The following is a 12,375-nucleotide window of genomic DNA, read 5'->3' as shown; positions in this document are numbered from 1 at the left end:
CTCTCACTGGGATACAGTATCTGAAGCTGCTGTCTCTCACTGGGATATGGTGCTTGAAGCTGCTGATTTCTGAAGAAGGGTCTCGGCCCGAAACGTCAGCCTTCCTGCACCACTGATGCTGCTTGGCCTGCTGTGTTCATCCAGCTCTACACCTTGTTATCTCAGACTCTCATGGGGATACAGTTCCTGAAGCTGCTGACTCTCACTGGGATACAGTTCCTGAAGGTCTTGACTCTCACTGGGATACAGTTCCTGAAGGTGCTGACTCTTACTGGGATACAGGTCCTGAAGGTGCTGACTGTTACTGGGATACAATTCCTGAAGGTGCTGACTTTCACTGGGATACAATTCCTGAAGCTGCTTATTCTCACTGAGAGATAATTCCTGAAGATGCTGACTCTCACTGGGATACACCTCCTGAAGATGCTGATTCTCACTGGGATATCGTTCCTGAAGCTGCTGTCTCTCACTGGGATACAGTTCCTCCAGATGCTGATTCTCATTGGGACACAGTTCCTGTAAGTGCTGACTCTCACTGGGATACAGTTCCTGAAGGTGCTGACTCTCATTGGGATACACTTCCTGAAGGTGCTGACTCTCACTGGGATACCATTCCTGAAGCTGCTGACTCTTGCTGGGATACAGTCCCTGAAGGTGCTGACTCTCACTGGGATATAGTTCCTGAAGGTGCTGACTCTCACTGTGATACAGTTCCTGAAGGTGCTGACTCTCACTGGGATACAATTCCTGATGGTGCTGACTCTGACTGGGATACACTTCCTGAAGGTGCTAACTCTCACTGGGATACACTTCCTGAAGGTGCTGACTCTCACTGGGATACACTTCCTGAAGATGCTGACTCTCACTGGGATATCATTCCTGAAGGTGCTGACTCTCACTGTGATACAGTTCCTCAAGATGCTGATTCTCATTGGGACACAGTTCCTGAAGGTGCTGACTCTCACTGGGACACAATTACTTTAGGTGCTGACTCTCACTGGGACACATTTCCTTAAGGTGCTGACTCTCACTGGGATACAGTTCCTGAAGGTGCTGACTCTCACTGGGATACAGTTCCTAAAGGAGCTGACTCTCACTGGGATACAGTTCCTAAAGGAGCTGACTCTCACTGGGATATCGTTCCTGAATGTGCTGACTCTCACTGTGATAGAGTTCCTGAAGATGCTGACTTGGTTTAATCTTACATCCAATACACCAAACTTCTGATAGTACAGCATTCCTTTATTTCTCCTTTCGGAGTTTCAGCTTAGAGTTTGGGTCTGAAGTGGCGTTTAAACCCACGTCCCACTGACGCTGGGCCGAGAGGGCTGCCATTAAGACGCCACCTGGATATAACCCAACTGAAAACTGACCCATTCACTGACTTGGATATTTTGAGGAATCTTTGTAACTCAGTTGTTGGCAACCGGAGGTGAAAGGTTAAATGTCACTGAGCAAGCAGTCAGTAGACTTTTAAGAAAGGAACAGGGGAGGCCATTCAGTCCCTTGAGACTATTCCACCATTCAAACAGATCATAGCTGATCTGTGTTTCAAGTCCAACCACTCACCTCAGTACCATAGCCATTAACATCATATTACCACGCCTGAATTTTATTAGTCTCAGTTTCGACGTTTCCATCAGCCTAAAAAGATATTGGGGGGATCAGAATTCTAGATTTACAACCCCAGTTTGGTGAGGAAGGCCCTGACATTATTCCAGAAAAGGCCAGCTTGAACTTTAAGATTCTGCACCCTTATTCTGGAAACTCCCATCACCCCCACTCCCTCCTACTTCCACCAGAGAGAGTCACTCTCTATTGATCCCATCAGAACTTTCATCATCTTAAACACCTTGATTAGATCACTCTTTAATTATCTTTGGGAAACAGTTCTGAGCAGCATTAAAGGTATTTGTCTTCAAACAGCCTGAAATTAAGGGTGAAAGATCATTAAGCAGGACATCACCAGGTTAATAAGAGATAGTCCGGGGGCGTCATGTTTGAAGATTGTTGGGTCCAAAGCAGAGTGGGAGGGATGACAGGTTTACAGTTAGTTTGAGATAACAGTGAAACTTGACCTCAATGCAGTAGGGATGATGGGGAGGCCATGTCTCGTGTTGGGGTTGGGATTTATTGGTGAAAAGGCTGAATTCGTGTGATTTTGGAGGATTTACAGGCAAGCACTGCCCTCTGCAGGCAGCCACCAGTAAGACAAATCAAATTAACTCCCGCAGTTCCTGAACTGGTCTGTCCAATTGTTGACTGTCGCACAGGTACCTGGACATGAGCCGGAGCTGACCCAGTTTCTCAAGCATTGCCCCAGTCATTGTGTCTCACACTCTCCGTCATTTACTATTTTCCTTGATTCAAGAGGCTAAGAAAGCATTGCATTTTGAAATCACTTTTTATAGCTCCACATAAGAACACGAGAAATAGGAACAGGAATAGGCCATTTGGCCCTACAAGCCTGTACTATCATTCATAGAATCATAGAATCCCTACAGTGTGGAAACAGGCCGTTCTGTCCAACAAGTCCACACCGACCCTTAGAGCACCCACCCAGACCCATCCCCCTATAACCCACCTAATCTACACACCCCTGGGCACTATGGGCAATTTAGCGTGGCCAATTCACCTAGCCTGCACATCTTTGGACTGTGGGAGGACACCCCTGCCTATTGAAATAACTCTACAAAGGCTGGTATCCTGTCACCAAGTCACCCTTTATTTACACATGCATAGCACATGACACTGAGCCAGTCAGCTCAGAACCAGCTCTCAGAGTGACCAGAACCCCTGACACTCCTGTTTATATCTGTCAGCCAGGGCTCCCTGATTGGACCAGGTTAACAGCCCCAATCAGGAAACTTATATTCTATGAGGTCCACCTGGAGGAAACCCACACAGACACAGGGAGAATGGGCAAACTCCACACAGACAGTTGCCCGAGAGTGGAATTGAACCCGGGTTCCTGGTGCTGTGAGACAGCAGTGCTAACCACTGTGCCACTGTGCCACCATGCCACCCCTAATTCAATACGAGCAAGACTGATCCTGGGCTTCATTTCCACTTTCCTGCCTGCTCCTCCTATCCTTTGATTCCCAGAGAGAACACAATTCTGTCTTTCCTAGCCTTCAATGATAGAACATCCACGATATACTGGGGTAGAGAATATTCACAAAGTGCTGTGCTACCACAGTATAAATGGAGGCCATTCTGCCCATTGTGTCTGTGCTGGTGTAGAAATGTAGATGAGGAGGACACCCCTGCCTATTGAAATAACTCTACAAAGGCTGGTATCCTGTCACCAAGTCACCCTTTATTTACACATGCATAGCACATGACACTGAGCCAGTTAGCTCAGAACCAGCTCTCAGAGTGACCAGAACCCCTGACACTCCTGTTTATATCTGTCAGCCAGGGCTCCCTGATTGGACCCTAACAGCCCCAATCAGGAAACTTATATTCTATGAGGTCCACCTGGCTGATATTGTTACAATCACTAGACCTATTCTTCTCTAAAAAGTTATAATGTGTCTGATTGGATACATGTGACCTTGGCTCAAGATCACATCCAAAAACCAGCATCTCTGAGAGGTCAGCACTCTCTCAGCACTGCGCTGGAACAATCAACCCTGCTAACGGCTTCAGTTCTCTGGAATGGGACTCAAAAACATGACCATCCGATACAGACCATAACAGAAGTACCCACTGAGCCACAGATGACACACATAGACCCACAGACATTTACAGCACAGAAGGCCATTCAGCTCATCTTTTCTGTGCTGGTCAACAGATGATACTAAGAGATAGTAGGAACTGCCAATGCTGGAGTCAGAGATAACACAGTGTGGAGCTGGAGGAACACAGCAGGCCAGGCATCATCAGAGGAGCAGGAAAGGACCCTTCTTCAGAAATGATGATACTAATCCCATTTTCTCGCTTTTGGCAATGCAAATGAATGTCAAAATACTGCTTCACTGATACAAGAGTTTCTGACTCATCCACCTTTTCAGGCAGTGAGTTCCAGACCCTGCCATGTTCTAGGTGAAAATATTTCTCCTCTTGGCCTCGTTTCGACCTCTCCCTCTTAGCTTAAGTCTATGCTACCTGCTTATTGACCCCTGTGCTAATAAAACAAAAAGTGTCCTCTTATCCACCCTATCTAAGCCCGTCACAATCTGATCTATCTCTATCAGGTGTCTTAAAGGATCATTCAGTCTGGGCCAATCAGTCCTGCAGGTTTTTTTCTGCTATCCTATTATAACATGGCTGATTGGAATCTGAACTCTTATTTAATACCCTTGCCTAAGGTAAAAAAAAAGACACATCGATCTCAGTTCTGAAAATTAAATTGGATCCTTAGTCTCAATAGCTTTATTTGGGCGAGGGGAGTTGAAGATTCCCGCCCCCCTTTGTGGAAAGATAGGGTTCCTGTTGTGACGATTTAGCATTTACAGTATTTTCGATATAATTTACTGACTGCCTCTCACTGGCTCATCTGTTATGGGGTGCACAATTCCAATAGGGGGAGTAGGAGCTGAGGGAACTGGCTGCACATGTGAGCAAATCATTGTTAGTGGCAGGGCAGGTCAAGAGAGTGGTTATTGAAACAGACAATAAGCTGGTATTTATCAACAGGGACACAGAATTCAAAGGAAAAGAGATTATGTTGAATCTGTGTCAAGCACTGATTTGATCCAAAGTGGACTACTTTGGGTACCACTCTTTAGGAAAGACGTCAAAGGGTGCTGATAAGATTCATGGGAATGTTTCCCGGGCTGAGGGTCTTCAGTGTCACGGTTAGATTGTGTCCCTACTCCTGGACCGGGAGGTCCAGGTTCAAGTCCCACCTGCTCCGGAGATGTATAATAACATCTCTAAACAGGTTGAGTGGGAAAAATAGGTTAATAAAACTAGATGGGAGAGTTCTCCTCGGAGAAATTTGAGGGGAGGTTTGATGGAGGTGTTCATAATCATGAGAGGCCTGGACAGAATGAAATGGAGGGAAACTGTTCCCATTAATGGATGGTTGGGAAGCAGACGGCAGAGGTTTAAGGCGATTGACAAAAGAAGTAATGGTGTCACGCAGGATAATACGGTTCATGTAGTGAGTGGCTTGGGTCTGGGTCGCACTGCCTGGCAGTGTGGTACAGGCAGGTTCAATTGAAAGGGGGAATTGGATTTTTATCTGAAGAGGAAGAATGCGCAGGGCCATGGGGAGAAGCCAGGGGAGTGGCACAAGGCGAATTGCTCCTTTGGAGAGCCAGCACACGTAAAATGGGCTGAACGGCCTCCCTCCTGTGCTGTAACCATTCTGTGCTTCAGCATTGATCAATAAATTCATCCAGGAGAGAAAACCGAAAGGAAGGTCCTGGTGTGATTTACCAGGCAACCTATCAACCTGTAGCCAACCAAAAGCCCATTCCCTATCACAACATTTCTTATTCTGTGCTAACATTGCCGCTCTTAGCCTGCTATAGTGTTCAAATGAAGCTCAACGCAAAATGGAGAAACAATAACTCATTTCCACTTAGGCATTTCACCGCCTCATGCACACACACACACACATATACACACACACATACACACGCACACACACACACGCACACACACACATGCACATGCACACACACGCACGCACAGACACTCGCACAGGCACACACACACGCACAGGCACACACACACTCACACATACACACACACACATACACACGCACACACACACACACACACACATGCACATGCACACACACGCACAGACACTCGCACAGGCACACACACACTCACACATACACACACACACATACACATACACACACACACACACACATGCGCATACACACACACACTCATACACAGATAGAGATACACTCACACACATAGATATACATAGACACTCATGTACACACTCATACACATATAGAGCTACACACACTCATACACACAGAGATACACACATACATTTACTGACAGAGGCGAACATGCACGTACACACACACATAGAGATACACACACTCACACAGATATAGACACACACACAAATGCGTCTACATACACATAGAAATATAGACACACACACAAGCATGTACACACACGCATACAGACACATATACATGCACACATGCACACACACAGATAGAGATATACACAACCACACACACACACTCACTCACACAGAGACATACACATAGTGATATGCACATGCACACTCACACATGTAGAGATACACACACACACTCTCACACATGCACACACACATACACAATCATTCACATTGAGATATACACACACATAGATACACACACACACGCACACGCACGTGCACACACACACACACACGCACATAAAGATACACACAGACACATACATATCCTGTAAGGATGAAGGATAAGTATGGCAAGTTTAGGGAACCTTGGATAACGAGAGATATTGTGAGCCTAACCAAAAAGCAAAAGGATTTATCAAGGCTAGAAGGTTGGGAACACATGAAGCAAGGATGGAAAGCAAGGAAAGTTGAAAGAAACTTAAGCAAGGAGTCAGGAGGGCTAAAAGGGGTCATGAAAATTCATTGGCCAACAGGATTAAGGAAAATCCAAAGGCTTTTTATACATGTATAAAGAGCAAGAGGGTGGCCAGGGAGAGGCTTCGCCCACTCAAGGACAGGGAAGGGAATTTATGTGTGGAGCCAGAGGAAATGGGCGAGGTATTAAATGACGGGTAAGGTATTACAGCATCGGCAGTTCTTTCGGTTTTTTCGAGGTATTAAATGAGTACTTTGTATCAGTATTCACCATAGGGAAGGACTTGGTGGATGATGAGTCTGCGGAAGGGTATGTAGACAGTTTGGGTCATGTTGAGATCAAAAGGGAGGATGTATTGGGGGTCTTGAAAAACATTAAGGTAGACAAGTCACCAGGGCCTGATGGGATATACCCCAGAATACTGAGAGAGGCAAAGGAGGAAATTGTTGGGGAAATTGAGGGAAATCTTTGTATCCTCACTGGGTACAGGGGAGGTCCCAGAGGACTGGAGAATAGCCAATGTTGTTCCTTTGTTTAAGAAGGGTGGCAGGGAAATCCAGTTAATTACAGGCCAGTGAGCCTTACGACAGTGAAATATTGGAGTGGATTCTTCGAGACAGAATTTACTCCCACTTGGAAATCAGTGGGCGTATTAGTAAGAGGCAACATAGTTTTGTGAAGGAAAGGTCATTTCTCACTAACTCGGTTGAGTTTTTTGAGGAAGTGACGAAGATGGTCGATGAGGGTAGGCAGTGGATGTTGCCTACATGGACTTCAGTAAGGCCTTTGACAAGGTCCCTCATGGCAGACTGATACAGAAGGTAAAGTCGCACAGGGTCAGAGGTGAGCTTACAAGATGAATAAAAAACTGGCTCGGTCATAGAAGACAGAGGGTAGCAGTGAAAGGGTGCGTTTCTGAATGGAGGGCTGTGACTAGTGGTGTTCCTCAGGTATCAGTGTTGGGACCTTTGCTGTTTGTAATATATATAAATGATTTGGAGGAAAATGTAACTGGTCTAATTAGTATGTTTGTTGATGACACAACGTTTGGTGGTTTTGCAGATAGCAATGAGAACCGTCAAAGGATAGGGGTGGATATAGATCAGTTGGTGACTTGGGCAGAGAGATGGCAGATGGAGTTTAATCCAGAAAAATGTGAGGTAATGCATTTTGGGACGTCTAATCCAATGGAAAATATATCGTAAATGGCAGAACCCTATAGAGTACTGATAGGCAGAGGGATCTGGGTGTACAGGTACACAGGTCACTGAAAGTGGAAATGCAGGTGGAAAAGGTAGTCAACAAGGCATATGGCATGCTTGCCTTCATCGGCTGGGGCATTGAGTTTAAAAATTAGCAGGTAATGTTGCAGCTTTATAGAACCTTATTTGGGCTGCACTTGGGATATTGTGTTCAATTCTGGTTGCCACACTACCAGAAGGATGTGGTGGCTTTGGAGAGGGTACAGAAAAGATTTACCAGGATGTTGCCTGGTACGGAGGGCATTAGCTATGAGGAGAGGTTGGAGAAACTTGGGTTGTTCTCACTGGAACGACGGAGGTTGAGGGGCGACCTGATAGAGGTCTACGAGATTATGAAGGGCTTGGACAGAGTGGACAGTCAGAAGCTTTATCCCAGGGTGGAAGAGTCAGTTACCAGGGGCCATGGATTTAAGGTGTGAGGGGCAAGGTTTAAAGGTGATGTATGAAGCAAGTTTTTTACACAGGGTGGTGGGTGCCTGGAACTCACTGCCGGGGGAGGTAGTGGAAGCAGATACCGTAGTAACTTTTAAAGGGCATCTTGACAAGTACATGAATAGAATGGGAATAGAGGGATATGGTCCCTGGAAGGGTACGGGGTTTTAGTTGTGATGGGCAGCATGTCGGTGCAGGCTTGTAGGGCCAAAGGGCCTCTTCCTGTGCTGTAATTTTCTTTGTCCTTGTTCTGTACGCACACACTCTCTCTCTCTGTCTCTCACACACACACACACAAACAGATACACATACACACAGACTCACACGCAGATACACACACACACAGATACACATACACATACATACACATACTCACGCACAGATACACACACATACACACACTCTCACGCATAGATACACACGCACAAACACACACACACAGATACACACACACGCACAGATACACACACACACTCTCTCACACACACTCACTCACACATATACACACACACACTCACACATATACACACGCACACACTGTCACACACACATACACATACGCACTCACTCTCACACATACACACACACTCTCTCACACACACACACTCATCTCTCACACACATACACACACACATACTCACTGTCTCACACGCATACACACACATTCACTCTCTCACAGACATACACAAACAAACTCACTCTCTCTATCACACGCGCACACACACACTCTCTCACATGCACACACTCACTCTCTCACACACATGCACTCACTCTGTCACACACATATTCACACGTACTCACTCTCTCACACACATACACACACACATCCTCTCACACATACACACACACTCTCTACACACACACACACTCTCTCAGACACATACACACACACATACTCACTGTCTCACATGCATACACACAAACTCACGCTCTCACAGGCATACACACACAAACTCACTCTCTCTATCTCACACACACACACACACTCTTTCTCACTCTCTCACACACATGCACTCACTCTCTCACACACATACTCACACGCACTCACTGGCTCACACACATAAACACACACACTCACTGGCTCACACACATACGCACGTACATACACACTCTCTCACACACACTCACTCTCTCACACACACACTCTCACACACATGCACATGTACACACACACTCTCTCTCTCACACACACTCTCAAACACACACTCACAGTCTCACACACATACACACACTCACAGGCTCACACACAAACACACACACACACACACACTCTCTCTCTCTCACACACACACACTCACTCTCTCTCACACACATACACACACACTCATTCTTTCACACACATAAACACACACACTCACTCTCTATCATACACACACACTCGCTCTCTCACACACAAACACACACACATGCTCACTGTCTCACACACACACCCTCACTCTCTTACACACATACACAGACACACATACGTACACACACGCGCATACACACTTACTCTCACACACACACACACTCTCATACACACATACTCTTTCGGTCTCTCACACACACACTCACTCTCTCTCACACACACACACTCACTCTCTCTCACACACACTCTCTCACACATACACACTCTCACACATACACACACACACACTGTCACACATATACACACATACACTCTCTCTCACACACACATACACTCTCACACACACACACACTCACGTTCTCACACACATTCATACTTGGACACACACAAACACATGCATGCATGCGCACGCATGTGCATACACACATGCACACAGAGATAACACAGTGTGGAGCTGGAATAAATGAAGAAGGGTCTCGACCCGAAATGACAACTTTCCTGCTCCCCTGATACTGCCTGGCCTGCTGTGTTCTTCAAACACATGTCTTGATTGTGTCTTTGGGGTGGCATGGTGGCTCAGTGGTTAGCACTGCAGCCTCCCAGTGCCAGGAACCAGGGTTTGATTCCAGTCTCGGGCGACTGTCTGTGCGGAGTTTGCACATTCTCCCCGTGTCTGCGTAGGTTTCCTCCGGGTGCTCTAGTTTCCTCCCACAGTCCAAAGATGTGGTGCAGGCTAGGTGGATTGGCTGTGGGAAATTGCCTGTAGTGTCCAGGGGTGTGTGGGTTATAGGGGGATGGGTCTGGGTGGGATGCTCCAAGGGTCGGTGTGGACTTGTTGGGCTGAAGGGCCTGCTTCCACACTGTAGGGATTCTATGATGATTCACACACACACACATATGCATGTGCTACATATACACAGACATAGAATTACAAACACATGTCTTGGAGATAGCAAGAACTGCAGATGCTGGAGTCAGAGATAACACAGTGTGGAGCTGGAATAAATGAAGAAGGGTCCCGACCCGAAACAACAACTTTCCTGCTCTCCTGATGCTGCCTGGCCTGCTGTGTTCTTCAAATGCATGTCTTGGTAGTGTCTTTTCATACTTTCATTTATATTCTTTTTACTATTGATCCTTCATCATCATTAGCAACCCTTTTGTTGTTGGCTCTGGACATCCCTACAATCTGTCCCACTTGATCCTCTTCCCCCCCGCCCCTAGTCTACAGCATAAAGAAACATAATTTTCCAATCTGAAAAATAATCACGTCAGACTCAAAACATGAACTCTGTTTCTCTCCACAGATGATGGAGTATCTCCAGCTACAGCTCTAGTAGCTCTAATACAGCTACAACATGGTAACTACCCGACAATGTGGAAGAATTCTGAACTGTCCACAAGAAGTAGAATACAAATTAATCTGGGAGATTACAACACCACAAATCTACTAAATGTCAGGATGTGACTTTGTGAGACAGCTCTTTCACTTCTGGCAACAGCCCCCACATGTTAGTGAGAAGCCTACTGTCTTGCAATTTTTTATATATCCTGAGATTAACTTATTAACCAGTTGTAATTTACTTGAACGCCTGTTCCTTTGTTATGGTTCAGTTCACAAACTATTACCTGTAAATATACTGAAGGCCAGTAGATGGCAGTAGATGCCAACATTTGGCTGAGCCTGGATTTGTGTTTGGATTGTTTCCCCAGGTTTAGGAGGAGGGTCGATTGAGGGGTCGGGTGGGGCAGTGGTGGCGGGAAGAGGGCAGAGGATGGTGTGGGCATGAGAGACACTAAACACACAGCACTGAGGGTGGGAGAGCCTTTCTGGGACTGGGCACCCCTCCACCCAGGGAGATGCCAAAACCAGGCCTGGGGCTGAAACTGCTTCACAGCAAAGGAGGGAAAGTTGGACCTTCCCACTCCCTGCTGTCATCATCTCAAATGTTGCCAAGAAAGACACTCTCCATAAATGCGTAAGGTGTGGGAACAGACCATTCAGCCCATCGAGCCTGCTCCACCATTCGATGGGATCATGTCTGATCTGATCAACTCCACTTTCTCATCTTTTCCCCATGAACCTTGATTCCTGTCTTGATTAAAAATCTGTCTATTTCAGCCTTGAATATACTTAATGACCCAGCCACAACAGCCCTCAGCAGCGAAGAACTCCACAAAGTCACTTTCTTCTGAGAGAAGAAATCCCTGTCTGAAATGTGTGATTCCTTATTCTGAGATGATGCCTTCTTGTCCTGGACTCCCCCCAACAAGGGGAAACAATTTCTCCGCATCTATCCTGTCAGGTCTCGTAAGAATCTTCTATGTTTCAATAAGGTCATCTCTCTTTCTTCTAAATTCTAATCAGCTTGGGCCCAGCTGACTCAACCTCACCTCATAACCCTTTCATACCCAGGATCAACCTGGTGAATCTTCCCTGGACTGTCTCCAATGCCAGTAAATCTTTCTTTAGATAAAGGGACCAAAACTGTTCACAGTATTCCAGCTGTGGTCTGACTCCAGCCTTGGGTAATTTTAGCAGGACTTCACGATTTTTATGCTCAACTCCTTCTGAAATAAAGGCCAACACTTCATTTTCCTTCCCCAAATGCCTGCTGACCTGCGATGCTAGTTTTTTTTGCGATTTATGCATGAGGACTCCAAATCCCTCTATGCAGTAGCTGGTTACATTCTTTCTCCATTTAAATAATACTCTTGTTCAGACAGTCATCTCCAGGCAGCCACTTTGCCCCAGACAGACAATCAGACAGAAGCCTTGGAGAAGATCATTTTATTTGCAGGTAGGCAT

General features: G+C 46.1%; 1 protein-coding gene across 1 annotated transcript in view; it reads right to left on the bottom strand.

Annotated features, from left to right (window-relative positions):
- Positions 1-12,375, bottom strand: part of LOC109937767 (Kv channel-interacting protein 2-like) — a 287,621-nt gene that overhangs the window by 230,565 nt on the left and 44,681 nt on the right. The gene's annotated exons all lie outside the window — the stretch shown is intronic.

This window comes from Rhincodon typus, chromosome 20, assembly GCF_021869965.1.
Source record: "Rhincodon typus isolate 14 chromosome 20, sRhiTyp1.1, whole genome shotgun sequence".
Classification (NCBI taxonomy): domain Eukaryota; kingdom Metazoa; phylum Chordata; class Chondrichthyes; order Orectolobiformes; family Rhincodontidae; genus Rhincodon; species Rhincodon typus.
The sequence above is the reverse complement of the archived record's forward strand: the minus strand, read 5'-3'. Positions and strand labels throughout refer to the sequence as shown.